Source organism: Tupaia chinensis, unplaced genomic scaffold, assembly GCF_000334495.1.
Source record: "Tupaia chinensis unplaced genomic scaffold, TupChi_1.0 Scaffold000521_1, whole genome shotgun sequence".
Taxonomy (NCBI): domain Eukaryota; kingdom Metazoa; phylum Chordata; class Mammalia; order Scandentia; family Tupaiidae; genus Tupaia; species Tupaia belangeri.
The window spans coordinates 1,348,819-1,376,447 of record NW_006160034.1 but is presented as its reverse complement, the minus strand read 5'-3'; the positions used below and the strand labels follow the sequence as shown (position 1 = coordinate 1,376,447).

Below are 27,629 nucleotides of genomic sequence, written 5' to 3'. Positions count from 1 at the left end.
CTACGTTCCTTACCCAAATATTGCTGAGATTGTTTCATTTCTAACCAAGTCAAGCTGAGTCCTACTCTTTTTTTTTTCTTTTGCTATAGGGCGCATGCACTCGCCAGACAGACAGAGAGAGACAGAGAGACAGAAAGTGAGAAATCACCCCCCAGGGGGGATGGCCATGCCACAATCCCCTCTCCTCCATTCTCCTCTCGGGATCTTGGGCACACACGCACACACGCCCGGTGTGGGTTTAAGCCACCGGGTCCGGGATTCGAACCACGGTCGACTACATGGGAGTCCAGTGACATAGCCATTACACTAACTGCTGGTCCCCGGAGTCCTACTCTGCACCCCTAGAGGCAGGACAGTAACGTAGATGCCTCTTAGAGCATAAAACCTATAGTTCTAACCAGATCCGCACACCCTCTTTAGGGCCTGACTTAAAAGTCATGCTGGCCCAGCCAGTGGTGCACTGCTTAAAGTAACTAGATCCCACATGGCTGACTGCACAGTTCAAGTCCTGAACCTGGCAGCTTGAAAACCATGCTGGGAATATGTTCATATGTGCCCCAAATCCAAAGCGGAGAATGGAGGTGAAGGGATTGTGGTGTGGCCATTTCTCTGGGGAGTGATTTCTCACTTTCCCTTTCTCTCTCTCTCCTCTCCAGCAACTGCATGCACCCTAAAGTTAAAATTAAATAAATAAAAAAAAGAAGCTGAGCCTGGCCCATTGGTTTCCAAATGAATCTAATGACAACAGGCCAGCTTCCTTCTCCCACTGAGCCTCTGCCTGTGAAATAATAAAAAAAAAAAAAAAGCTTTAACCCCTCACATCCTGGTCACTATGTAGGAAGCTAAACTTTTTTTTTTTTTTTTTGAGAGGTTTTTGCTATAGGGTGCGTGTGTTCCCCAGAAAGATATAGAGAGAAAGGGGACAGAAAGCAAGAAATCACTCCCCGGGGAAATGGCCAAGCCACAATCCCTTCTCCTCCATTCTCCTCTCGGGATCTTGGGCACGCACCCACACGCACCTGGCATGAGTTTAAGGCACCAGGTCTGGGACTTGAACCGGGTCAACTACACGGGAGTCCAGGGACATAGCCATTACGCCAACTGCTGGTCCCAGAAGCTAAACTTAACTTCCTCATGACTATTGATTTCTTTAAATACGACTGTATTTTGGTGTAAGCCTTGTCCAGTGAAAAGCTATGACAGCCCGCAGACGTGGGCCTGGAGGGGACTCAGCACCACCAGAATGGCTCTAGCAGACGGACCACCCTTCTTGTTACGGGGTTCACACAAGACATCACCAATCAATCGCTGCACCCTTTCCCACTAGCCGAGGTCGGCGCAGGCAGGAAAACAAGGTGGTCTAAGTCCTCGTGGCTTCATAAACCACAATCATGGATTTGCCTCCAAACGTTACTTTTAGACTCCTAGGGTGTCAGAAGAAGAATTGCTGACTTCGCGTCATCTTGCATCTACTTCCTTCTGAAATTGGAATTCTGCTGGAAGAGTTCTGGAGACCCTGTTCTGAACAGCCCTACCGAGCGAGTAGACCCACCATGGAGAGGAACCAAGTCCCCGTCAAGCCGGGTGTTCCTGCGCACGCAGCTCTTAACTACGTTCCTTACCCAAATATTGCTGAGATTGTTTCATTTCTAACCAAGTCAAGCTGAGTCCTACTCTTTTTTTTTTCTTTTGCTATAGGGCGCATGCACTCGCCAGACAGACAGAGAGAGACAGAGAGACAGAAAGTGAGAAATCACCCCCCAGGGGGGATGGCCATGCCACAATCCCCTCTCCTCCATTCTCCTCTCGGGATCTTGGGCACACACGCACACACGCCCGGTGTGGGTTTAAGCCACCGGGTCCGGGATTCGAACCACGGTCGACTACATGGGAGTCCAGTGACATAGCCATTACACTAACTGCTGGTCCCCGGAGTCCTACTCTGCACCCCTAGAGGCAGGACAGTAACGTAGATGCCTCTTAGAGCATAAAACCTATAGTTCTAACCAGATCCGCACACCCTCTTTAGGGCCTGACTTAAAAGTCATGCTGGCCCAGCCAGTGGTGCACTGCTTAAAGTAACTAGATCCCACATGGCTGACTGCACAGTTCAAGTCCTGAACCTGGCAGCTTGAAAACCATGCTGGGAATATGTTCATATGTGCCCCAAATCCAAAGCGGAGAATGGAGGTGAAGGGATTGTGGTGTGGCCATTTCTCTGGGGAGTGATTTCTCACTTTCCCTTTCTCTCTCTCTCCTCTCCAGCAACTGCATGCACCCTAAAGTTAAAATTAAATAAATAAAAAAAAGAAGCTGAGCCTGGCCCATTGGTTTCCAAATGAATCTAATGACAACAGGCCAGCTTCCTTCTCCCACTGAGCCTCTGCCTGTGAAATAATAAAAAAAAAAAAAAAGCTTTAACCCCTCACATCCTGGTCACTATGTAGGAAGCTAAACTTTTTTTTTTTTTTTTTGAGAGGTTTTTGCTATAGGGTGCGTGTGTTCCCCAGAAAGATATAGAGAGAAAGGGGACAGAAAGCAAGAAATCACTCCCCGGGGAAATGGCCAAGCCACAATCCCTTCTCCTCCATTCTCCTCTCGGGATCTTGGGCACGCACCCACACGCACCTGGCATGAGTTTAATGCACCAGGTCTGGGACTTGAACCGGGGTCAACTACACGGGAGTCCAGCGACATAGCCATTACGCCAACTGCTGGTCCCAGAAGCTAAACTTAACTTCCTCATGACTATGGATTTCTTTAAATAATGATTGTCTATCTTCAAAAAAATCAGTTTATTTATGGCCATAAGCTCCCTGAAGGCAGGGGATCTTCATCTTATCTCCTGCACAGGACAGGGCCAGGCCGGGGAAGTGTGCTGGAAATGCTGACTGGCTGACAGGAGCAGCGATAGGAGACAGGAACGCCTGTTCCCACACGTGCTGGTACATGGACCCGCCTCCAGGCGTGGGATTTGATAGGAATCCCTAAGTCTCGGGACCTCCCACACAATGTTATACACGCCTAGGCTTTCAGGGGTATTCTGTCTACTTTTCTCTTTTCTTTTCCTTTCTTTCTTTCTTTCTTTCTTTCTTTTTTTTTTTCAGAATTTTTGCCATAGGGCATGTGTGCTCACCAGAGAGACAGAAAGAGGGAAAACGAGAAATCGACCCATAGGAGGGATGGCTATACACAATCCCTTCTTCACCATTCTTCTCCTGGGATTCCGGGCATGCACGCATGTGCCCAGCATGAGTTTCAAGATGCCAGGTCCAGGGCTTGAACTGTGGTTGGCATGTGAGAGTTCAGTGCCTCTACCATCAAACCACCTGCTCACCCCTGGTTTCTTTCTTTTTCTTTCTTTCTCTCTTTCTCTTTCCTTCCTTCCTTCCTTCCTTCCTTCCTTCCTTCCTTCCTTCCTTCCTTCCTTCCTTCCTTCCTATTTCGCTTCAATCAGTCAGTATTACTAAAACTCCCATAACGTGCCCAGACACCAGCCTGGGTCCCTCAGGATGACCTCGACCATCCTGTGTAGATGGAAACGCCCCCACCACCACCACCATCACCGCAGTGTGAGCGTGAACCCAGCCTACCCAGGTCTGAGACCAAGGGAAGAAAAGAGTTTGGGCTAAGTTCTTGTGCCCACATCAACAGCAAGCCAGGACCAGCCTCAAAATGTACTTCCTTGGGGGTGGAGACCTGGGTTGTCAAAAGAAAACCACCCACTTCGTTTTCTTTCGCTACTACTTTCTTCCAAAATGCCTCTACTCTCACAACGACCATTTAACTCTGAAATGGGAAGTAGCTTTTCTTCTTTCTCCCCCTCTCCCGAGATTTTTGTCACAGGGCGTGTGTGCTTGCCAGAGAGACAGAGAGACAGAAAGTGAGAAATGACCCACAGGGGGATGACCACCCGCCATCCCTTCTCCTTCACTCTCCTCTTAGGATCCTGGGCATGCATGCACACGTGCCCAGCATGAGTTCCCAGCCACCAGGTCTGGGACTGGAACCGTAGTTGGCCAAGTGGGAGTCCAGTGCCCCAACCACCACGCCACCTGCTAACCCTGAGAAGCAACTTTAAGTCCCTCTTGATTTCCCCACCTTGACTCCCTACCTGACGGATGAGTTCCATGAGGCCTCTGTGTCACCCCTGCGCACAGGGGACCCAGCACCGCCTGCCCGGACCCTTACTCACTCATATTCATACCAATGACACAATCAGAAATGCAGCAAGGTTTTATATAAGGATGTTCAGCACGGCATTCATTTATAGCAGCAAAACCCAGAAACAGCGTAAACATCCCTCGGTAGAGAACGGCTAATTAATTGCAGCGCTTCCATAACATGCAACACTAAGTAGGCTTTAAATAAGCGTATTTAATGGCACAGAGAAATGCCCTAGTATAATGGCATATGAAAGAAAGTAGACACAAATGACGAACCAGTTATGTAAGTCCTGGCATAAATATGTATGCTCAGAGAAATGGTGAAGATGAGATAAATCAAAGGTTCATACTAGTTCATTCTCGGTGGGATTCTGTGGGCTTTTTTTTTCTTTATTCACACTTTTTGTACCTTTCCAGATTTTCTACACTCAACACTCTATTTTATAACTATAGAAAAGTAGCACACATTGAAAAGTCTTGTTTTAGAACAGGAAAACAAGGACCAGCAGTTGGTGTAATGGCTATGTCGCTGGACTCCCATGTAGTTGACCATGGTTCGAATCCTGGACCCAGTGGCTTAAACTCACACTGGGCGCGTGTGCGTGCATGCCCAAGATCCCGAGAGGAGAATGGAGGGGAAGGGATTGCTCTCGCTTTCTGTCTCTCTGTCTCTCTGTCTCTCTGTCTTTCCGGCAAGCACATGTCCTATAGCAAAAACCTCTCTCTAAAAAAAAAAAAAAAAAAGGAAAATAAACATCTTGATAGGTCAGTAGTTCTTACAATTAGTGAGCATCAGAATCACCTGGAGGGGGAGCTTGTTAAAACAGACTCTAGGACCCAGCAGGTAGCATAGTGGTTAAGGCACTGGACTCCTATGCGGCTGACTGTAGTTTGAGTCCTGAACCTGGTGGCTTAAAACTCACCCTTGGCACATGTGTGTACATGCCCAAAATCCAAAAAGGAGAATGGAGGAGAAGAGACTGTGGTGTTACCATCCTCCTTGTGGGGTGATTTCTCTTTTTCTGTCTCTTCAGTGAGCACACACACACATATAGCCAAAATCTCTTGAAAAACAAAACAAAACTGTGAGGTAGGTACCATTCCCAGAGTTGTGGATTCAGTTGGTCTAGGGTGGGACCCCTAATTTGCATTTCTCTTTTATTTAAAGAATTATTTATTTAATTTTACTTGTTATTATTATTATTATTTGCTATCAGGCATATGCACTCACCAGAGAGAGAGACATGGAGGCAGGAAGCCAGAGAAAGCAAGCCGCCAAGTCCGGGACCCGAACTGCAGTCAGCCGGGTGGGAGTGCCATGTCTTAACCACTGCAGCACCTGCTGGCTCTCAATTTGCATTTTTAACAATCTCAGGTGATAATGATGATGTTGGTCCAGGACCATTCTCTGAGAGGCACTACTGTAGCTATTTCAAGCAGAAGAGGTTTAATTTTAAGCAGAACAGGAAGAGAATTAAGTGTCGGCCAAAGTGCTGAATGTGCTAGAGGCCAGTAGCTTAACGGAGCGGCCACGACCTTGCAGGTTATGCATCCTCAGCCTTGACCCAGAGATCATGAAGTCCCTGCTAATATACCAGGGTCAGCAAGCTTCTACTGACCTCTTAGCTACCTCTTGACCTTCACGTGATGGGCAGGAGAATATGGAGTCTGCTGCAAAAACTCACGCCTGTGGAAGCCCATAGACCTGCCATACATCTGCCAAAAGAAGAGGAGCTTCTCCTCAGCCTTCCACATCTCACCAGAGCATATCGCACCTGGAAGCAAGGGAGTCTCAGAAATTAGCATCTAGGCTCCCCACTTCTGCCATATGGAGCGACTTCAAAAGCTTGACGGAAAAACAGAATTGAACTATGAGTTGATTTTGGTGCAAAACATCTGAAACCCATGCATAGCTTTTTTTTTTTTTTTCATAATACACATTTTCCGTAAGCTTTTGGAAAACCCCTTGTACAAGAGAGAGTGCAGAGAGACTTAGGGATGAATATGGATAGACAAGAAGCAATATATTACAGAGAGGATGTGCACTAACATGGAGAAAATGAAGAGAAAGGAACGGGAAGAAGATACAAAGGAAGGCAAGAAAGGGAGGAAGAGGGAGAGGGAGAGGGAGGGAGAGAGGATGGATGTGCACATCACATTTGGGCGTGGAAATGGAACTGAGGCATAAGAGAACCAAAGTGACTCCATATTGAACTTTGTCTTGGGAGTCCATCTTAACAGACTAGGTGTTAGACCTAATGCTTAGCTGATAGGATTCCCATTGGCCTTGCTGAGTGTTTACAGATACTGGACAAAAGAGACAGGGAGGAGAAAGAGGACAGCAGTCACCTTCCACGTGACCAGCTGAGTGTGGGGACACGTTTAAGAGAGAGAGTCTGAGGTGTGGGGACATGCGCTGAGCAAACACCCCATGCTCTTTTGGGGTTTGGCAGATCTTTGTCTTAACCTTGGTGGCAGACAGAGCAAGGGTGGAAATTACTTGGGGCGTTCCAACAGACACATCTGATGGACTTCAAGAAACATCTTGACCCCAAATAGTAAAATCCAATCCCTGCTCTGCATCTGAAAGGTTCTTTAGACTTCTCTGGGTCTGGTGGCACACTCCTAATAGAGAAGTTCTTTAGCTCCTTCCCCACACCTAACAGCTAGTTCTCTGCATTAGAAAGGAAGATGAGATTTACTCTAGATGGGATTACCACCAAGGGATACACCTTGCCTTGGGTGTGACTAATCCCTTATAGATTTGTTAACGGCTTCTTATTGTCTGTAACCTGGCAACTAATCCATGAAGTGGCTCCTTGTACTATAAATAAAGACGTCCAGTTCATCTGGGCGGGACAAGTTGCTTGGGCTACCTAGGCTCAGGCTGCCTGTGTCCATTTCTACTCTCTCCCTTTGTCTCATTCTTTCCAGTTCCCAGGTCCTGGCAAGATGGAGGGCTTTCTCTTTCTCGTCCTCTTTCTCTTCCTCACCAGCAGACCTCTGATCATGATTCAGCCAGACCCAAACCCTGGGGCAGACGCCGACAGCTGAGAAAAGGTTATCGTGCAAAAACACATGTAGATCCTCTACTACTTCTAAACCAAGACCTAAGCGTTGTCTTGACTCACTCCATTTGCTTCTGCTGCCTTGTGAATCATGGCTGACCTTTCAGCACTTGCAGAGAACTGACCTGGGTCACTCTGCCCTCCAAGGTCACAATGAGAACTACCCTCAGGCGGTCATTGCCCTGACTGCTGTCAGGTCCCCTAAAGACAGTGACCAGGCTTTGTCATTTTTCCCCTGAGACAACGAATAACTTACCCTTTGCTTCTAGATGTGCGTGCCCCAAGTCCCCACACGTAGGAGAAGTGAAGAAGGGTTATGGTGTGAAGATGCCCGACTGGGGAGGGTTTTCTCCCTCTCTCTCTGGCAAGCTCACATGTCCACTGGCAATTAAAATAATAATAATAATAATAAAAAGAACCATCATCTTTGGTTTTTATGTGACAGTGGCCATCTGAGAACAACAGCTGGATTTCCTGAAGGTGAGGGCAGGGCTTCTTCCCAAAGCCTCTGAGAAGCTGAAGAAGGTGAAGAGGCAACGCAAGGGAGGCCCCCTTGGCCTCCCCCATCACTCGCAGCTCTCTCCATGAGCCAGTTTTGCTCTGGGGCACGGCCAACCTTGAGGACGGCTGGACCACACTGAGACTGCCACCTGGGATCACCTTGGAGCTGTGTCAGGGGCAGGAGAAGCTGTTGCCTCCTTGTCCTCTCACGAAGCAGCCCGATGAAGTGATGAGTCTCCAAACGACTGAACGGGAAGCTTCAGCTCAGGATTCCCAGGGCAGCTTGGGTCCAAGAACTACATTCTGAGCAGTAGTTCAAGGAAGGTGGGGAATGCCCTGGCAAAGGAGGGGAGGTGTGAAACAAAGAGAGTGGAGGAAGCCTGAGGTGTTCCCAAGGAATGCAAGAAGGGAAGCTCTCCAAGCAGACCCCGGGGCACATCTCCAGACATGGCTGCTGAAGGAGACAGAGGCTCAGAGACCGCTGCTTGGAGAGCAGGCAGACAGGCAAAGTTTCTTCAGAACAGCATCCGAAGTCACTCACTTCCCTGGGGGGTGGTCAGGATGGCAAGTGCAGTTGCAGTAGATGCTTTCATCAGCGAGGGGGCTTCAACATGTCATGGAAAATGCAATTCAAGTACAAGTGTATTTCGGTGCAAAAAATACTTTTTTGAGAAAGATTTTTTTGCTATAGGGTACTCTCCAGAGAAACAGAGAGACTCAGAGAGACATAAAGCAAGAAATCAACCCCTCCCCAGGGGGATGCCCATGCCACAATCCCTTCTCCTCCATTCTCCTCTCAGGATTTTGGGCAAACACACATATGCACCTTGCATTCGTTTTAAGCCACTAGGTTCAGGACTTGAACCAGGATTGGTTACATGGGAGTCCAGTGCCTTAACCACCATACCTTCTGCTGGCTCAGTGCAAAACTTTTAAATCAATTGCGAATCCCCCTGGGGGCTCCTCATGGAGCCCATCTTCTATTCTCTCCAATATCGTGATTTAGGCTTGTCCTGCTTGAGGCCAAGGTGCTGCTGAAGCACAGGGTGGAACGGTAATGACCTGAAGGGACAATTATGAGCCTGGGACTCATGGTTCTTCCAGATCCTGTGATGGTCCTCACCATGTGGGTCACTGATACACTCACGCCTCACCTTCCAGCTTTCTCAGGGCTCCCAGAGCTCCTCAGAAGCCCTCTCCTTTCACACTCTGCTTGCAGTTGTTGACATTTGCTTGGCCTCGTTTTGTTTCCTGAATGGCCCTCGCTGGCCTCCAGCAGCAGAACAAGGCACCTTCCCACACCTCTCTCTGTTCTCCCCAGGACTACAAACCAGGACTGCGTCTGGTATTCTCCACCCAGCCCAAAGTCAAGGGTGCTGTTGGGGCTGGAGTCTGCCAGTCTTTGCCCTCTGGCCTTCCCCAGCTGGTGGTACAAGTCAGCTCTGGAGCACTGGGGAGGCCTAGTTGTCTGCCAGGCTGAGGCCACCAGCGAGAACAGCTGTCCACAAGTTCTAGGGACACCTTTTCTTTTCTCTCTCACTGGTCAACGGCTCATGGACTCTGATTAGCTTCTCCTCATAAGAGATTGGTAACAAGTGCAGCTCAGATGGGAACTTTGGGAAGGAAAAGCAAAAGCAAACTTTTCAGGCCACTATTGGCCCAACCTATTGCTCATGGACACCTGTCCCTGGAGTCAGGGGCTGAAGCTCTATCAAACACCCGACTGCTCTTCTGCTTGGCCCCCTGAGGTCACAGATGCACATGACAGTCAAGCATAGACTCGAATGCTGTTTTCAGGCCTCTGAGCCCTCCATGGGGTCTTCAAAGAGTTAATGAAAGGTCTAGACCCATACCGCAGTGGTTAAGGGAGCCAGATCCCTCATGACCAACCAAGGCTCAAATTCCAGTCCATGTGGCTTAAAAAACCCACTAGACACATGTGTGTGTGCCACAAATCCTGACAGGATGGAGAAATGAAAGAGAAGGGATTGCGGCATGACCACATCCCATGGGGGGGATGATTTTTTTTTTCTTTCTCTCTCTAGTGAGTGCAAGCACCTTCTGGTAATTAAAGAAAAAAAAAAAGAAAGAAAAAGAAAGGCTTATGGAAAATGCATCTTGTGAAAAAAAACTGTGCATGAATTTAATTTTTTTGCACCAATAAAAACTGGTATACTTTAATTCCAGTTTCCATGAAATCCTGAAGTTCAGAAGTATCTACTGCAGCAGAACCTGCGGTCCTGACCACTCTCCAGAGGAAGGGAATGACTTTCGATGCTGTTCTGAAGGAGCTTTGCCCCTGCCTGGCTGCCCTCCGAGCTGCAGGTCTCCCATCTTGCATGTTGTCTCCGAGGCCGCACTGCTCCGTGCAGCACACGTGGCCGACCAGGTGTACACATTATGAATGAAACAGCTTTTCCCATCGACACAGATTCTTCCTGATGGAAAAGATCTTCTTTCCTAAGGCTGTGGGGATCCAGCCTTTCTCACCCAGACACACCCAGGGATTCCCAGGGCTAGTTGTGTGTTTTTTTAAAGCAAGAGCATTCTTGGCATGTCTCACAGATTTGGAAAAGGCTATAGGGTAAATACCATCCATGTAGGCATTTCGAGGCCATTTTTAAATGACAAATGTCTATGCTCTGCCTGAGCAGGTGAGCTTCCCGACTTCATTTTCACTTGGACTCCGTGGAGGAGGCGTCCATGGAAGCACCAGCACGAGAAGACTGGTAAGTTTGGTCACCCGGAGTCATGGGTACTGAGCTCCCTCTGGGCCGAAGCAGCTGGCCGTTTCGCAACCTGTCTCTGATTCATTGGCTTCAGAGACAGGGATCCTGGACAGCTCAGCAGAATGGGATCACACAGGACCAGCTCTGGACCAGCTCTGAGAGGAGGAGGGCCTCCTGCTGCAAATGGCTCCGGGGGGACTGGAAGGTGGGGAAGCAGCTCACAGCTGAGCGAGCAGGCTCTTCCTGCTCATTTGCAGTGGGTTAAACGGTTTCCGGAATGCCATCTTCCAATCCCGATCATGCGGGGGTTTTGTTCCATTCTCCCAACATTTGGCAAACGGCTTCCAAGCCCAAACATTTGGTGTTATTTTACACGAGGTGAACGTGGCGCTCCAGGCAGGCCCGGCTCGAGCGTAAAGCTAAAGCTGATGATGAGTGTGCGGAATGCAAGCCGGGATCTTTGGACGCAGGCTGTCCACGGCATATTAATTCATAAGAAGGAAAAGCTGCTGTTTGTTCTAGTAGGTAGTACACAGACCAAGAGGGAAGTATGGGTTGAAAAAAAAAGAAAGACACGAGTCATTCTCACTTCCGGAAATACAAAATTGGAGAGGGATTTACTGAAACCCAGAGATACAAGCGAGCCATAGGTATAGAACTAGGGGAAATGCCTAAACTAATAGGCTAGCTAGAGCACCAGGCTGTGGACATAGGGGGCCATGAGGAATCCCACCATGTATTAATATTTTAATTAGGCATGTCATTAATCAAAAAGCATTGATTGACTCAATCAATCACTTTTCTCAAAAATAACCATTGGTGTCTGCAGCAGTGGAGGGACCACCTCAATGAATGAGAACACACCTGCCCTTCCGGTGTTCACGGTCCAGCTGGAGATTGCTCAGAGGAAATCCATGATGACAACACTCAACAGCCACCTCCATGATGGACAGTCCAGGAGCTGTGGGGACACAACGAAGGCCAGACTCAGCTGTGTGGGGGAGGAAAGGCCAATGGAGAAAGTCGTCCAGGTCAGGCAGTAGCTGCTGGGTCTGAAGGGCAGGGGGTCTGTGGCAGAGGAATGAGCGGCAAGTCCGTTCATGACCTGCCCTGCACAAAGGGTTAGCTGGAGGCAGAAGATGAGCCAGAACACGTCATTTAGTGCTTCTGGGATTCACAATTCAGCAGGGGTCATCAGAAAGGCTTCCAGAGGTGTTGATGAAGCTTTGTGGTAGCTCCCAGAGGTCCTAAAATACTGGGATGGTTCACCCAAGTGCACAAATAAGGAGAAGGTCTTCTACACAGAAAAAAATAAGAGTGTAACTAGACAAAGAAGGAGTAGGAGGTTTAACGGCCAGTGAGTGGGACATACATGGATACATGTTTACTGACGAGTACCGAGCTCTGTCAAAAAAAACCAAGTAGTCCATGATCTGCTTCTACCCTCAAGAGCAGGAGTCGGCAGACTTTTCTGTAGTGAATCAGATAGGAAATAGATCAATATTACACAATATATTTATGGGTTGTGTAGAACTAGTCCACAGGCCACAGTTTGCCAATCTCTTTTTAAAAAATTTTGCCAGGTTGGGACCAGCAGTTAGCATAATGGCTATGTCTCTGGACTCCCACGTAGTCGACCACGGTTTGAGTCCCGGACCCGGGGGGTTCAACTCATGCCGGGCACAGGTGCGTGCGTGCCCAAGATCCCGAGAGGAGAAGGGATTGTGGCATGGCTATCCCCCCTGGGGAGTGATTTCTTGCTGTTTGTCTCTCTGTCTCTCTCTGTCTTTCTCTCCAAAAAAAAAAAAAAAAAAGAACTCTAGTAGTACTCAAAGCACCAAGTGAGACTTCAGAGGCCACAGTCAGTGGGGAAAGTGGGATGGGAAAGACACGGGTGAGAGACACTCCACAGAGTTTGGTGACTGCATAGGCGGTCTGAAGGAAGACATCAAAGACAATTCCACAGTGACAAACCGTGGCTGAATGGTGGTGCTGGATGAAGACTTGAAAGCACTGGCAAAGGAGAATGGCTTCAAAGCCCTTGCCTAGGGTAGTGCACGTAGGTTCGAATTCAGAATAGTGCACCCATGCGGGGTTGCTGGTCTGCCATACCAGGAGGACAGGCCAGAGGTGGCACAGCGGAAAAACATGACACTGGCTTTTGTTGTTGTTGTTGTTGTTGAGTTTTTTGCTGTAGGGCGCGTGGGCTTGCTAGAAAGAGAGAGATAGAGAGACAGAAAGTGAGAAATCGCCCCCCAGGGGGGATGGCCATGCCACAATCCCTTCTCCTCCATTCTCCTCTTGGGATCTTGGGCACGCACACACACATGCCCAGCGTGAGTTTAAGCCACCAGGTCCGGGACTCAAACTGTGGTCGACTACATGGGAGTCCAGTGACATAGCCATTACGCCAACTGCTGGTCTCAACATGGCACTTGTTACGGCTGATCCACAAGGGAAAGTCCTCTTCTGGTTTCACATCTGGAGACCTTCCTGAACATGTGGGGCTCACTCGTGCCCATGATCTCAGTCTGGCTCAGGCTGGGAGTGGATACGGTGTCAAGACTCTGTTGGGGGTACTGTCTCCCTATCTCCCTGTCTCTCTCACTCATGAAAAAAATAAATAAATAAAGAAGCTTAATGCCAGGAAGAGAGTTTACGAATGTGGCCGGGACCAGCTGGAAGATAAGAGCCACAAAGCATTGATAGCAGTGAAGGTGAGCTGGGGAATGACACCAAGCTGTGGCGGGAAGCCACCATCAGGCCAGACACTGCTTTACACAGTCTACACGGCTTTCTCCTCTACTCACGCCTACAACCTTCTGAAGGGCATAGCACTATCTTCATTCTACAGATAAAGAGAGCGTCTTAGAGAGGACAAGTGGTTTGCTCAAAATCTCTCAACCAGTAAGATGCTAGACTAGAACCAGGAGTCATAGGCGTCTTCTCCGCAAGGCTGTCCGTGTCGCCTCAAACTGCACTACCCTGTGGAGAAGGTGTTTTCTCCACCAGACCACCAACCTCAGAGCCTACATCCACGTGCGGATTCCCGGTATAAATGGAAAATAGCGCCCAGAAACCCACAGGGGCACTGCTCACACACCTACCCAGCCACTGCAGGGCTGACCTCTCTTGGAGTCTCCATTCTCTTCTGCCAGAAAGAAGATCCCGGGACAAACAGGGTGGCGTAGTCTACACGCTGACTCTGGGTGAAGTCGCTGGGTTCTTCTGCTCAGCCCCTCATGTACAGCCTTAGCGCGGCCTTCCCAGTCATGACCTCGTCCCACCTTGCTGCTCTGACAGCCATGATCTGCCACAGCCTTACCTGTGCTAGCTCTGAGAGGTAATTTGAGAAGATGGATGTGATATTTCCCCTTCTGCGTCCGTGCCCCCACAATGTGACTTTGCCATGCCTTTCACCAGGAGTTTGTTTCTCCTACCCCTTGGATCGGAGGTGTCTTTAAGATCTGTTTCAACCAGGAGAACATGGTAGAAATGATAGTTTCTCAGTGCTGAGCTAGGTGTTAGGAGTCCTACCTCTCTCTCTCTTTCTCTCTCTCTCTCTCTCTCTCTCTCTTCCTTGCTATAGGGCATGTGTGCTCACCACAGAGAGACAGAGAGAGAAAGGAAGTGAGAAATCACTAGCCTCCCACTGTCCAGGGGATGGCCACGCTGTAGTCCTTTCTTCTCCGTTCTCCTCTCAGGATTTTGAGCACGCATACGCATGTGCCTGGTATGATTCTCAAGGCACCGGTTCCGGGACTCAAACCATGCAGCACGCCGTGTGGGATCCAGCCACCTTAATCTCCATGCCACCTGCTGGCCCACATCTACTCCCTTTTGAGATCCCTGTTTCTGCCATGTGAACAGCCTGGGCTAGCCTGTTGGAGGCTAAGAATCCGTGTGGACCAGAGACGCAAAGCCCATCATCCCAGCCAAGTCCTGAAACAGATGAGAGCCCAGCCCAAGATCAGCCACAGCCTCCCACCCACCACATGAACACGGCACTGACTGTGGGCGCCTCGGGTACCCAGCACGGCCAGCACTAAACCAATGACTTGCAAAATCTTGAGCTCAATAACGGTTGTTTATCTTTCCCAACTACCAAGTGTTTTTTTTTTTTTTTTTTGGGGAGGTTTTCCCTATAGGGCGCATGCACTCACCAGACAGACAGAGAGAGACATAGAGACAGAAAGCGAGAAATCAACCCCCAGAAGGGATGGTCACGCCGCAATCCCTTCTCCTCCATTCTCCTCTCGGGATCTTGGGCACGCATGCACACGCGCCCGGCGTGAGTTTAAGCCACCGGGTCTGAGACGCGACCCGCGGTCGACTACGTGGGAGTCCAGCGACATAGCCATTACACTAACTGCTGGTTCCCCCAACTACCAAGTTTTGAGGTTGCACTGCAGTACGTAACTACTTCACCTCCTTCATCTCACTAAGAAAGACCTCAACAACATCTGCATTTGAATAGCAACTGGCTAACCCCATTCTGTTCTAGAACTCCTAGATCTCACATATTTGAGCCCTCAAAGATTCACCGACTTACCTGTGGTTGCTGTGAACTGCCTTCACCGACAAGAATGGAAAGCAGAAGCCGGCTAGCTGCACCTCCAACCACAAGGAACATTCTCCCTCTCGGATGAAAAGGCTCTAATTAAAAGTCAGGGAAGATCAGATAGCTCTGGAAGCTCGGTGCTGGAGTTGTCTGAAACCTCAAAGTCGCTTTGCTTCTGACTATTCGTATGTCGGAGGACTAATTAACTACGACAAGCTGACCACTGGAAGCCATTTTCATGAGAATGACATGACGATTGATGGGGCCATGCTGCTACCATGTCATGGCTAAAAAAGATGTGACAAGTCCCAGTTCCAGCTACTTAGATGCACACACAATACAGAGGTCTCTTTCAAGCCATAGAGCCGCGTTGCAACAGGCTGGCATGTGTCACCTATTCTGTATTTAAGAGCCACATCCACAGGCCAGCGACACACTGAGCTATGCATGCCAGGCCTTCTCTGTGTCTGGCAGCTGGAATGAGACCCGACTAGATCTTGTTGCTTTGGGACTTTGGATACCAAATGGGGAATTAGCGCAATAGAAAAACCCAACCAGAACACTCTTCTCCCATTTCCAGAGAGGTGTTGTGTGTGTGCACACTTGCTCGTGTGTGTGTGTTGTGTGCATGTGTGTGAGATGCCCAAGGCTGCCCCACCACGTGCCAGCTCCATGGCAGGCCTAGCCTTGCCCCATCACTAAATGGCTTTGATGTTTCAGCTGGGATGTGTTTGGCCAGAGGGTGGCCTCCACTTTGGCTACACATTCTAGAGCAGACTGGAAAGTGAGTCTCAAAAGCTCTTAATGTTGGGTTCAGCAAAAGTTTGCCTACGAGAGCCAGATAGTCCATACTTTAGACTTTGAGGCCAAGAGGCCATGGCAAAGACAGTATGCGGGTGTTTAAACAACCTTTTAAAATGCAAATATTCAAGAGTGTAAAAACCCTTCTGGTCATTAAAAAGTAGGGAGCTGGCAGGATTTGGCCCACGGGCCGCAGCAGGCCAACCCTGCCTTGAACAAACGTGCTGAGTACCTCACTAGGATCAGATTTCTGCAGGAAGAGTTCTCTAAGTTAAAGAAAAGTTTTCTTAAGTACAGAAAATTTGGTTGCAAGAAGTTTGAAAGATAAGCTAATATTATATACAGCAATATATAGTATATTATTAAGATGTGTAATAAAATATTATAATAATATGTTTGATTAATATAATACATAGTAAAACATTTATACAATGTAATATATAGTTATGTATAGAATATAGTTATAGTATATAAATATCATATTTATGTAAAGTAATATTTAATTCATGTGTATTTTATATATGATATCACACATATAAATTTAATATCTTAGCATATTTATAAATGCTAATGTAATTTATTGATATAATAATACTGAGTCACTGAAAAAGTCATGACACATTTTTGCATACAAAAATAGAAAAATACATCATGACTTTTCTAATGACTCAATATATACTATTTTTTAAAGAATTATTTATTTATTTATTTAATTCCATTTGTTATCATTATGTTTTAATTTGACCAGAGAGAGACAGAGAGAGAGAAAGGGGAAGTGAGAAAGCACACTGCCAGGTCCAGGACTTGAACCACGGTCGACCACGTGGGACTCCAGAGCCTTTCACCACCACACCACCTGCCGGCCCCTACTTAATACATATGTGAATATACACATAATGATGCGTTTTATGTAGTAATATATTATTATTTCTTCCAAGTAGCATCGTCAACTGTTTCTTTTTCTCAGACAGCTAAGGCTCTTATATGGTTCCTGGTGTTTTGCCATCGACTCACGGCTCACATAAACCTCATGAAACAAGGGGCTGGGGTGGAGAGCTCCTTGCCTATAAATTCAGCAAACACTGTGATTTCATTATTCGAAATCGTGAAGGGGAGACTACTGCGAACTCCCGCTCAGTGTTCTGCTGACCCACATGTTTTTTCAATAAGAAAACTGAATACTCTGCAACGCCGACGTCCTGAACTTAAGATATTCAGGAGGTAATATAGCCCCCAGATTCAAGAGTCCAGACTCCATATAGGAAGTTCTGAGAACTCCTGATCTGCCCCCTTCCCACCCACCTGTGGGCCACCCTGCATAGGCATCAGGTTTTTATTTTTTTCTTTTGCAAATATGAACATAAGTTCTTATTCTCTTCCTTTTATTTTTTAAATAATTATTTCATTTTATTTATTAATATTGTTATTATTATTATTATTATTATTTAATTTGCTATCACCAGAAAGAGATAGAAAGAGAAGGAAAGTGAAAAAGCAAGCTGCCAGGTCCAGGACTCGAACCACAGTCATCCATGTGGGAGTCTAGCACCTTAACCACCATGCCACCTGCTATCCCCAATCCCTTTTATTTCTTAAAAGTCTTTCCCTCCTTAGATCTAGTCTGGAAATGTTCTGGTCATAAAAACATAGGCAGCTGGCAGGATTTGACCTGTGGGCCACACCGGCCAACCTGCCTTGAACAGACTTACTGGGTAGCCCACTAGGATCCGATTTTTCCACATCAGTACGTGGGTGTGAGATGATTGACACGAAGCAGGTTTAGTTTGTAAATAGTTGATTGGGATATTTTTGTTCTATGAGGGTACAGAGTTGAAAGGAGTTTAATGTTTCCAGACTGTCTCCAATTCTGCTGAGTCAAACCCTTTCCCCATAACAAAATTTCCTTCAAATTTCCAACCTTGACCTTTCTTTCTGGATCTCAATACAGTCACTCACAGCCGTTTTGTTTTTTTAACAATGTTACGCCAATTAATTCAACAAAGTGGATGAAATGAACACAACGCTTGAAAGACAAAGACTCCCAAAGGTCACTCGAGAAGAAATAAATAACTCAACAACTATCCTGCCTCAACTATGGAAATCGGAACTCGTGGTTTAAAATTTTCACACAAAGAAAACTCCAGGCCCAATCATCTTCACTAGTCATTTCTTCCAAACAGTTAAAGAAGCAATGACATATAAATTCTTCAAGAGGAAGGATTGTGGGAACCAGCAGTTAACGGAATGGCTATGTCGCTGGACTCCCACGTAGTCGACCACGGTTCGCATCCCGGACTCGGTGGCTTAAAACTCACGCCGGGCGCGTGTGCATGCATGCCCAAGATCTCGAGAGGAGAATGGAGGAGAGGGGATTGCGGCGTGACCATCTCCCCTGGGGGGTGATTTCTCGCTGTCTGTCTCTGTATCGCTCTGTCTGGCGAGCGCACGTGCCCTATAGCGAAAACCTCTCCAAAAAAAAAAAAAGAGGAAGGACTATTTCCCAACTCGTTCTGTGAGGTCAACATTCAATGAAACCACTCGCAGCCTTTAAGAGTGGTTTAGAAGCTTGTTCCATACACTGTCCCAAGACTGGCCTTGAGTCTCGAGAGACTTGGAGGGCAGGGGCGGGGTGTCTGGCTGGCAGCCTCCCCCTTTCCCCTTGGTGTCAGAGTAGCACAAGGGACAGGAAGGGAGGAATTTCTCCCTCTGTGGCTACCACGAGGATGCTGTGGCCCTCCTCTGTGTTAGTCGCTAACTGCTCTTGGCTCACTGTCTGTGGGCTCTGTAGACAGAGGCCCCAGCAATTCAGGCCGTGGTGGGATGTACCATTAGGAATAAGATGCTGTTAGAGGCAGCAGAAAACCCAGATGATAGTGTCGTAAGTGAGCCAGAGGGCATTAGAAGTCGGCTATTACAGAGGCCCCAATGTTGTCGGTGACTTAAGCTCTTTGTAGTTCGTTGCTCTGCTAACCTTAGGGTAAGGCTCTTAGCCACATTCTCACAAAAGGCTGCCAGAGTTCCAGCTATCTCATCCAAGTTACAAGAAATACAATACAGTAAAAGAGCTACAGAAGGAAAGGATATTGCTTACAATTGTGAAGCAAAAGCATCCCAGAAGTGTCCCAGGCACTGACCAGGCCTGTTACTTAAACGACCTGAGCGGCAAGCAGGCAGTGTAGACCTTAGCTAGGTGTTTCGCTTCCTCCAACAGAACTGAAGTTGCCTTAGTAAGGAAGAAGGGAGGGTGGCTGTTAGTAGACAACACATATCTTCGCTGCACGGTTCTTGCCAGATGCAATAGTGTTTCCCAGTGAACCAGCTTGTGGCCTGGCACTGCTCTGCTGGCCCTGCCTCTTGCAAATCTGTAACCTCGAACTCATCTGCCCTCAGGCACCTCCACCTCCAGGACCAGCTGCTTTGGCCAGGGTCTATCTCCTGTACTCCTGGGAGATCAGACGCCACAGAGAACGTCCTGCCGCCCACTGTCTATCTCTCTGCCTGCTCTCCTGCCTCTTCCAAGCATCCCCTCCAGTGTCGCGTGCCCTGCCGTCTGGGGGCTCGGCAGTTTGCAAACAACTTAATGAAGGGGGATTATGGGAGCCAGCAGATCACATAGTGGTTTCATCGCTGGACTTGCACATGGCTGACCATGGTTCGAATCCCAGACCTGGTGACTTGAAAATCATACCGGGCACATGTGTGTGTGTGCCCAAGATCCTGGGAGGGGAATGGAGGAGAAGGGACTGTGGAGTAGCGTTGTTCCCTGGGGGAGGGGGGATTTCTTGCTTTCCCTCTCTCTCTCTCTCTCTCTCTCTCTCTCCCTCTCTCTCTCTCTCTCCCTCTCCAGTGAATGCATGCACCTTATGGCAAAAACCTCTAAAAAACAAAAGAAAAGGGGATCGTGTGGCTAGCCCAGGCTTTACAAAGGATCTGATTAAGGTAAAGGAATCGTTCTTCAGTCCAGCCCTCACCTGCACAGTTGGTAGCAGACTGGACTGCAGCATTGGAAGGCATGTGGCCGGTTGCATGTTCGGATCTCTAGGGCAGCTTGAAAACAGCCTGGTACAAGCACAGACAGGTGCCCAAGATCCTGAGAAGCTGGAAGGCTGGGGAAGGAGGACCACCACGTGATGAGACCCTGGGGAGAGTGCTCCTCTCTCTCTTTATATATATCTACGTGTGTGTGCATGCACATGAGCAAGCGTGTGCTCTTTTGTGAATAAGATAAACCTTAGAAAAGGGAATCCCTCCTCTCTCACAAACACTGCATGTCTCCAACCACGTCCCTGCGCAAGCCCTGCCCGTAGATGGCCAAGGGGAAGCAGCAGGGGCGTGGCTGGAACTGCCATAGTCACTGGTGGTTTTCTGAACTTAGATTGTCATCACTACAGGCTTTCTCCCCCAATCTATGCTGTAGCTGAAACTCTGGAGTGACCGTAAACCCCCTGGGCTCCCATCATACCCGTCATTCTAGGCATGCATTTCTCACCACCCCACCGCTCCCCGCAGAACACGGTCCCTTACCCTCTCTGATGGTGCAGTTCCGAGGCTGACATGTGACTCTGACCTTCAAGCCCCATTATTTTTTCACACGTATTCATAACTGCAGAGACGTCTGCCGTAAATGTGCCCACGAAACCAGCACGAAGCAGAAGGAAGCCACGTGGCTAAAATGAAGTCCAGTTAATGGGTTTGAAACGGTTGTTGGGTTTTGAGCCTCATCGCTTCCAGCCTTTCAAAAAGCTTTGGGGTAGTCATCATCAGGGCAATAATACGATCCATGTCACAGATAAAAAGCCTGGTTTCCGTTTTCCTGCATTCTAAACTTGGTTGAATGCACGTGGGCTTTGGGAGCGCCGAGGGAGCCAGGCTGTGTGCGAGAGTGCCGAGCGCACCTCAGAGCAGCGGAAGCAGATCCTCAAGGAGGCTTTTCATCATCCAAGCCTGTGTCTCCAGGCTTCTTCTTTCATCCAGTTCAACTACCGTCCCCAACCTCCCTCATCTGGGGACAGATCATCCCTCCACCTCAGACTTTGATTCTCCCAACTACGTAGCAATTTGGGTGGTTTTATCCTGAATCCCACAAGTGAACAGCGCTGCAGGTTGGAGGCCTAGTGTTCTGGGAGGGACTGATTCTGCAAAGTATTCATTCCTGGCCAGAGAACCTAGGGGAGCAAAGTCCCTTTGGAGACGTCTGAGGAGTGCTGCCCTCGGCCAACATGGCTGACCCATTACTGTTTTCTGGGCCTAGACCCTGGCCTAGACCAGCTCGGCCACTGGCAGGAAGGGGAGGTCCTCTTTGGTCCATGGCAGCCCTGAGACTCCAGGATTGCAGCTGCATCTCTACTGGAGTGAGGTTCCATGATGCATGCCAGGAACTGTGCGTGTTTAATTCTCTTCTGTAGCTCCAGTGCCTAGGAACACTCTCTCTTTCTCTCTGTCTCTCTGTCTCTCTCTCTCTCTCTCTCTCACACACACACAGTAAATACACTGGTTCAATGAATGAACGTCAACCCCAGGCTAGCGCACCCCTCCCCCGCCCTGACTGGGACTCTTCTGCAGTAGACTCTGGGCTTGAGCAGACGCTGGTCACAGGTAGATGAACCAGAGCACAGTCAGATCTGGTGAGACCCACTCGGGCGTGTGCACCGGAGGCTGGCCCCAAATCCTACAGCAATGCTAGCGCCAGGTCTACAAGGCAGTGGTCATCACTATCCGACCTCTGCAGCAAGTGGCGGGGAGCAGAGTGTGGACATGCTGAGAAGCAGAGGTGGCTCCCCTCCATCTGGCTGTCACCTCCCTGCAGAGGCGGGTCACCGTATTATTCCCGATGCTCGGCACATTTATACCGAATCGTCCCGGCACAACGTCTTATTCTGAACAGATAACTCGTCTTCCTTTTAAACAGTGAGGCTAATTCAGTTTATTGATCAAGCTTTCAGATGAGTCAGTGGGGCATTGAAGAAAGTTTCCTTCTTGTATCTAAAAAAAGAAGAAGAAGGTGGGAAAAAAGAGCAGACTGCAAAGAAAGGCGTACGTGGTTTACAGTTTGGAACATTTCTTTCTGAACCTTTAGGAAAGTTTCCCTTTGAGGCTTAATACAGCCAAGACCAGAGTGGAAAATGTGCTTATCTGTGATCTTAGATGCCAGGCAGCCTAATCAATCCAGGCCTAGGTTACGATTAACGCTGTCTGAAGCTGTAGCCTTTTGGTCTAATCTATCGTCAAAGGGGCACCCAAACAGCGTTTCATATGAACCCCTGCTGACTTCGGAAAACTCCCCCAAGGAGGACCAGAGGACGGCTTTGGAGCTGACGTCATTAAATTTAATGAGCCAAAACCACCTGTCTCTGCTGCGTGGCGGGAACAAAGATTTGCAAGAACTGCCAAGGCAGCACCCAAAGGAGCCCCACGTTTTCTTAAGTAAGACTCGTTTTGAAACCCTAAGAGTTTCTGTAGAAAGCGTCCAGGATGGAATTCAGAAAAAATGGAAGCAGGTAATTGTTCATTTACTGGAGGGCACGATTCTTTGGAGTGGGTTTTTTTAGGGTTTAAAACCTGCAGAAGCTTGCTGTTATGGACTGAAGGTTTGTGCCCCCCAACTCCCTATGGTGCAGCCCTACTCCCTGCCGAGACGGTCTCAGGAGACAAGGCCTTTGGGAGGTGATGGCTTAGATGACACCGCGAGGGTGGGGCCCTCATGATGGGATGGGTGCCCTTATAAGAAGAGAGAGTAATGCCAGAGTTTCCTCTCTCTGTCACTTGAGAATGTGGTCATCGGCAAGCCAGGAAGAGAGCCCTCACCAGTACCCCACCAGGCTGGCACCTTACCTCGGAATCCCCAGGCTTCAGAACCGTGGCAACGTAGCACCTGCTGTTTCAGCCTCCCAGACCACGGCAGCCCAAGCAGGTTAAGACACTCCCATTCTGGGACCAGCAGTTAGCTTAATGGCTATGTCACTGGACTCCCATGTAGTTGACTGCAGTTCAAGTCCCAGACCGGTGGCTTAAACTCATGCTGGGTGCATGTGCGTGCGTGCCCAAGATCGCAAGAGGAGAATGGAGTAGAAGGGATTGTGGCATGGCCATCCCCCCTGGGGGGCGATTTCTCGCTTTCTATCTTTCTTTCTCTCTGTCTTTCTGACGAGCGCATGCTCCCTATAGCAAAAACCTCTCAAAAAAAAAAGACACTCTCATTCCCTCCCTCCCCATTTCAAAGGCCCACGTCCACCCGCATCTCTGAATCGCCTCCCCCTGTAATCTCCCCCTACTTTTCTGTGTTCCGGCCCACTGGCCTCCTAGCACACATCAGGCATGCTCTCACCTCAGGACCTTTGCACCAGCCACGCTGCCATCCACAAATCCATGTGGCTTGGCTCACTCCTTCATCAGAGAAGTTGTTCCACGTTTCCACACTCCTTTTTTTTTGTGTGTGTGTGACTTTTGCTATAGAGCACATGTGCTTGCTGGGGAGACAGAGAGAGAGAGACAGACAGAAAGTGAGAAATCACCCCCCAGGGGGGATGGCCACACCACAGTCCCTTCTCCTCCATTCTCCTCTTGGGATCTTGGGCACACACACACACGTGCCTGGTGTGAGTTTAAGCCACCGGGTCCGGGATGCAACCTGCAATCAACCACATGGGAGTCTAGGACCTTAACCACTATACCACCTGCTGGCCCTTCCTGACCTCCTTTTTACCTTATTTCTCTACATAGCATTTATAGTTTTCACTTAATCTTTTTTATTGTCTATCTTCCCTAATCACAACGTTTATAAAAACAAGTATTGTGTCTTTATTGTCGTAACCCGAGCACCTAGGAAAAGCCCTTGATCATTTTCTTACTCGATGGATGAATCAATGCATGAGTTTAGCCAGTCCTAAGCCTACCTAAATTTGAGCTCTCGACTTTTCTGTGCACCCAGTCTGGTCTCCACCATGCCTGCAAAGTGTTTGTTGTCTTCCATCCGGACCTTCCATAGGGCCCCTAGTTGAATGGGCCAGATGAAAGGTCTGTTAGACTCTCAGCAGCAGAGAAAGAGGGCCAAGAGGACATGCCTGGGCGAATAGGAGTACAGGAAAACTGATGAGCCACTGGAGACAACAGCAAGCGTCCACCCTGCCACAGGCTCTGGGTTCTCCTGTGCATCCCAACCAGAGGTGGGCACAGCAGCCGGGAACTCACGTCAAAGCCCAGGCGAGCTGTGGGCCCCAGTCTGGGGGCTGAAGGCAGAACTCATCCCCGAGGGCAGGACATTGACCTCGATGGACAGGATCACTATCTCGCAGTAGGGACCGAGAGGAAACCAAGAGCCTCCAATGGTTCCAGGACCTCAGGACCTTGTCACTCAAGGGACGGCCCCTGGAGATGGGGTAGGGGCAGCCCACTGGTTCGAGAAAGAGAGGGGATGGGCTCCATTGGGTCTGCTCACTTAGGAGCCTGAGGGTGGAGACTTCCAGGCATTTAGCAGCCGGGGGAGGCAGAAGGAGGAGAAGGGACCAGGGTCACGGATACCACTGTGGTTGTCTTAATGTTTTATCATCTTGTCTCTCAGAGAGGCTTTAAAGAATTGCATTTCTGCCCTTAAGAGTTACTTCTCACCACCCCTCATTTATATAGCTTTCTTCTCCATTTCTGGTGTCCTCTTCTGTCCGATGGATGAATTTAAATTCACAATGTTAAACGCTGTTGCTTTAATGAAAGCTTACCCAGGGTCCAGAGGACTTAACCACCCCCCTAGAGTCAGAGCTAACATTCCATTCAGAGCTCAAGCTGGTGGTGGATTAATTAATTCTGCCTTTAAAAAGAAAAAAGAAAAACTCTCGCCTTTCTTTTAGAACCACGATAAACTACTTCTTTATTTTTTGTCGGTTTTATCCACCTTTTTTTTAAGAGCTAGGCTCAGCTTTATTGGTTTTTTTTTTTTTTTTCTCCTGTGCCTTTTCAAGTGAAAAGAACTTTCTTTTTTTATTAACATTGTTCCTTGCCTGCTTAGTACCCGGGCTTCTCAACAAGATCTTCCTGGAAAGCCCTGAGTCACCCACGGCTGGCCTGGGCTTGCCCAGGCTCCTCAGTCAGGGAGTCCAGGCTTACAGATCCAACCAGCCCTAGTGACTTCTGTGTTGATAAAGTGAGTGACAAAGGACAGAAGGGAAAACATCCCCCGGGGCTTCACTCACATGAAGCTCAGTTTGGATCTGTTTCTTAATTTTTTTTTTTTTTTGAGAGGTTTTTTTCGCTATAGGGTGCATGCGCTTGCCAGACAGACAGAGAGAGACATAGAGACAGAAAGCGAGAAATCACCCCCCAGGGGGGATGGTGACACCGCAATCCCTTCTCCTCCATTCTCCTCTCGGGATCTTGGGCACGCACGCACACGCGCCTGGCGTGAGTTTTAAGCCACCGGGTCCGGGACGTGAACCATGGTCGACTACGTGGGAGTCCAGCAACATAGCCATTACACTAACTGCTGGTTCCCTGTTTCTTAATTTTTTGATCATAAAAATCAGCTGCTCTAACCGTACTCGCCCTGCAGTTTCTGGTGTCCTGTCTGGTCGCAGTCATCCAGAACCTTGTCAGCCAAGGACCTCGAAGCCACTCACAAAAGTCCAGGTGGTCCACAGGCCCCTCCTTTGATCCAGGCCTCACTGGTCTCCTCTCCCAAGGAGCTCTCGTTGTTAAGTCTGTTTTCCAGGGAAGAAGAGCAAACCCTGAACTGATCATGACTTGTCTTAAGTCATCAAAAGATTTCACAGGCCCGTGCTCAACCCAGGGCCTGGGCCCAGCTAGGACCTGTCCTCTCGGTCCTTCAGGCACCTTCATTGTGGCCATAGCCACACTCCCCCAGTGTACTCTGGGCCTTCAGAACCCCTCAACAGCCTGGGATGGACCTCTCTGGAGGCTCCTGGCTTCTGTGTTCCAGTCATTCTAGAACCTTCTAGCCTAATTCCTGCCATGGTGCTGGTGAATTTCCCAGTAGGGACTGAATTCTGTTTTGATTCCCTAGCACCACGATTCTGTCTGCCTTGAAGCAATCAGGCTTGTCACAACCTTAGTCTTGGCCGATCTGCAGCAGCTGAGCTTGGGGCATGTCCCCAGGTACATTTCCATACCAGGGAGAAGCACAGCCTGACACCCACTCTCTTCTTGCACCTGCCTGGTCTTGGGTGTCCTGGGGTAGCATTTACTGAGACCAGCTCTTCCTGAAGAGATATTTCTGTGATTCAGCTTCCCAGGATGGAATCCTCCTCCTCCTTCTCTATTTTTTCTGAGCAAGCCGGAGCCAATTCCCACCCACTGTATCTCTGTTGCAACTCCGCACCGCTTTTCAAGGTGGATTTTATGGTTATTCGGAGCAGAGTGCCCCCAGCTTGGTTTCTCTCCCATCCCCCAAAGAGCTAGGTTTGACAAAGTAATTCTGAACACCTCCGGCGCAGGCTCCTACCAGCAGGAAGAACATCCGTAGTTCAGATATAATACAATAAAACCCACCAGCTTGTTTTCTCACCAGTCGCCTTGTAGCTAAGTGCTAATGGTGTCTTCTGTTGAATTGATTAGGTCTGTTGGCTGGGTGTCTAATACCCCGGCCGGGATGCAATTACAGACTACCTGCTGCTTTTCTGTCTTCTTACCTAATCGTTCCATAGCTCCTCCCGGCGAGGTTAGAACACTTCCACTTACTCCTCTGTTTGGAGGTGAAGGAACGAAGGCATGGTCCATGGCAGAATGGAGCCGATGAGCCAGTGACCTTCTGGCTCCACCAAGCTGTTTACCCACAGTCCTCAGCTGCCAGGTTACCCTGGTCAATTGCCCCAGAAAGTACAGGTTCCATCCAAGCATTCTGTGACCCACTGTGGTGCAGCTAGGGAGTCCCTGCGCTCAGGGCTGGCCCACCGGTGGCCTGTCTTGTCAAGGTCAAAGTCATCACGATTCTCAGGGAGTCAGTTTAGAATACAGAGGGAGCCGCAGAGATTATAGAAGCGGGGACAGCAGCAAAGTCATCATGAAAGTGACGCGCCAAAGCAGGGGGCCTTCCTGGTGGTTCCCTGATAAACACGACAGACATTCCTGTGCGTGCTCCCAGGAAGGCCTGGGGCTCTTCCCAATCATTCCCGAGGTCGTCGGAGGGCTCTGCTTCCCTTGTTTTCTCAGGAATCCTTCCACCAGCCCTGAATCAGCATGGCGAGAGCTTTGGCTGCCCAGACTCAGACTCAGAACGCAGAGGTTACTGGGCCAGACAGGCTTAGCTCACAAGCTCTCGGCCTCGTAAGCTGCGAGGCTGGGAACAGGGCCACACGCTCGGAGGCCCTGTCTCCGATCTGCTGTAGCTACATACCACACCACAATGCCTCATAGTCCTCAGGCCTACCCGGTATGGTCACCAACAGAAGGTCACTGCCCCCTGTCCCCTGTCTCAGGGATCGTCTCCTGGAGGTGAAGGCCTATTGAAACTCAGTCCACATCAGAAATAGCTTCTCATTCCCCCCACCAACTCCGGTCAGGGTTATTTATCCAATCTTTCAAAGGAAGAGGAGAGATGGCCCACAGTGCTGGGAAGGGGTGCCCGGCATGTTACACGTGTTACCGCATTTCATCTTCACACAGCCGACACTATCGGCCCATAGTACAGATAACGAAACGGGCTGGGAGAGCAAACCACGGCCTCAGAGTCACAGAGAAAGTAAATGCATCGAAAACCCAAGACTGGGGCGGGCCAATGGTGCTGTGGTGACATGCAATGCAATACTGACCTCACACGGGAAGGTCCCAGGTTCACATCCCAAGGCGTCCCTATACATGC

At 49.0% G+C, this 27,629-nt stretch overlaps 1 long non-coding RNA gene across 1 annotated transcript; it reads right to left on the bottom strand.

Annotated features, from left to right (window-relative positions):
* Positions 1–21,737: 21,737 nt before the first annotated feature.
* LOC102500621 (uncharacterized) lies at positions 21,738–25,491 on the bottom strand. The gene is made up of 3 exons (XR_335746.1): positions 25,432–25,491; positions 23,151–23,292; positions 21,738–21,808 (listed from the first exon to the last, which is right to left on the bottom strand). It is a non-coding gene; the product is annotated as an uncharacterized LOC102500621 (long non-coding RNA).
* Between the last annotated feature and the right edge of the window lie 2,138 nt (positions 25,492–27,629).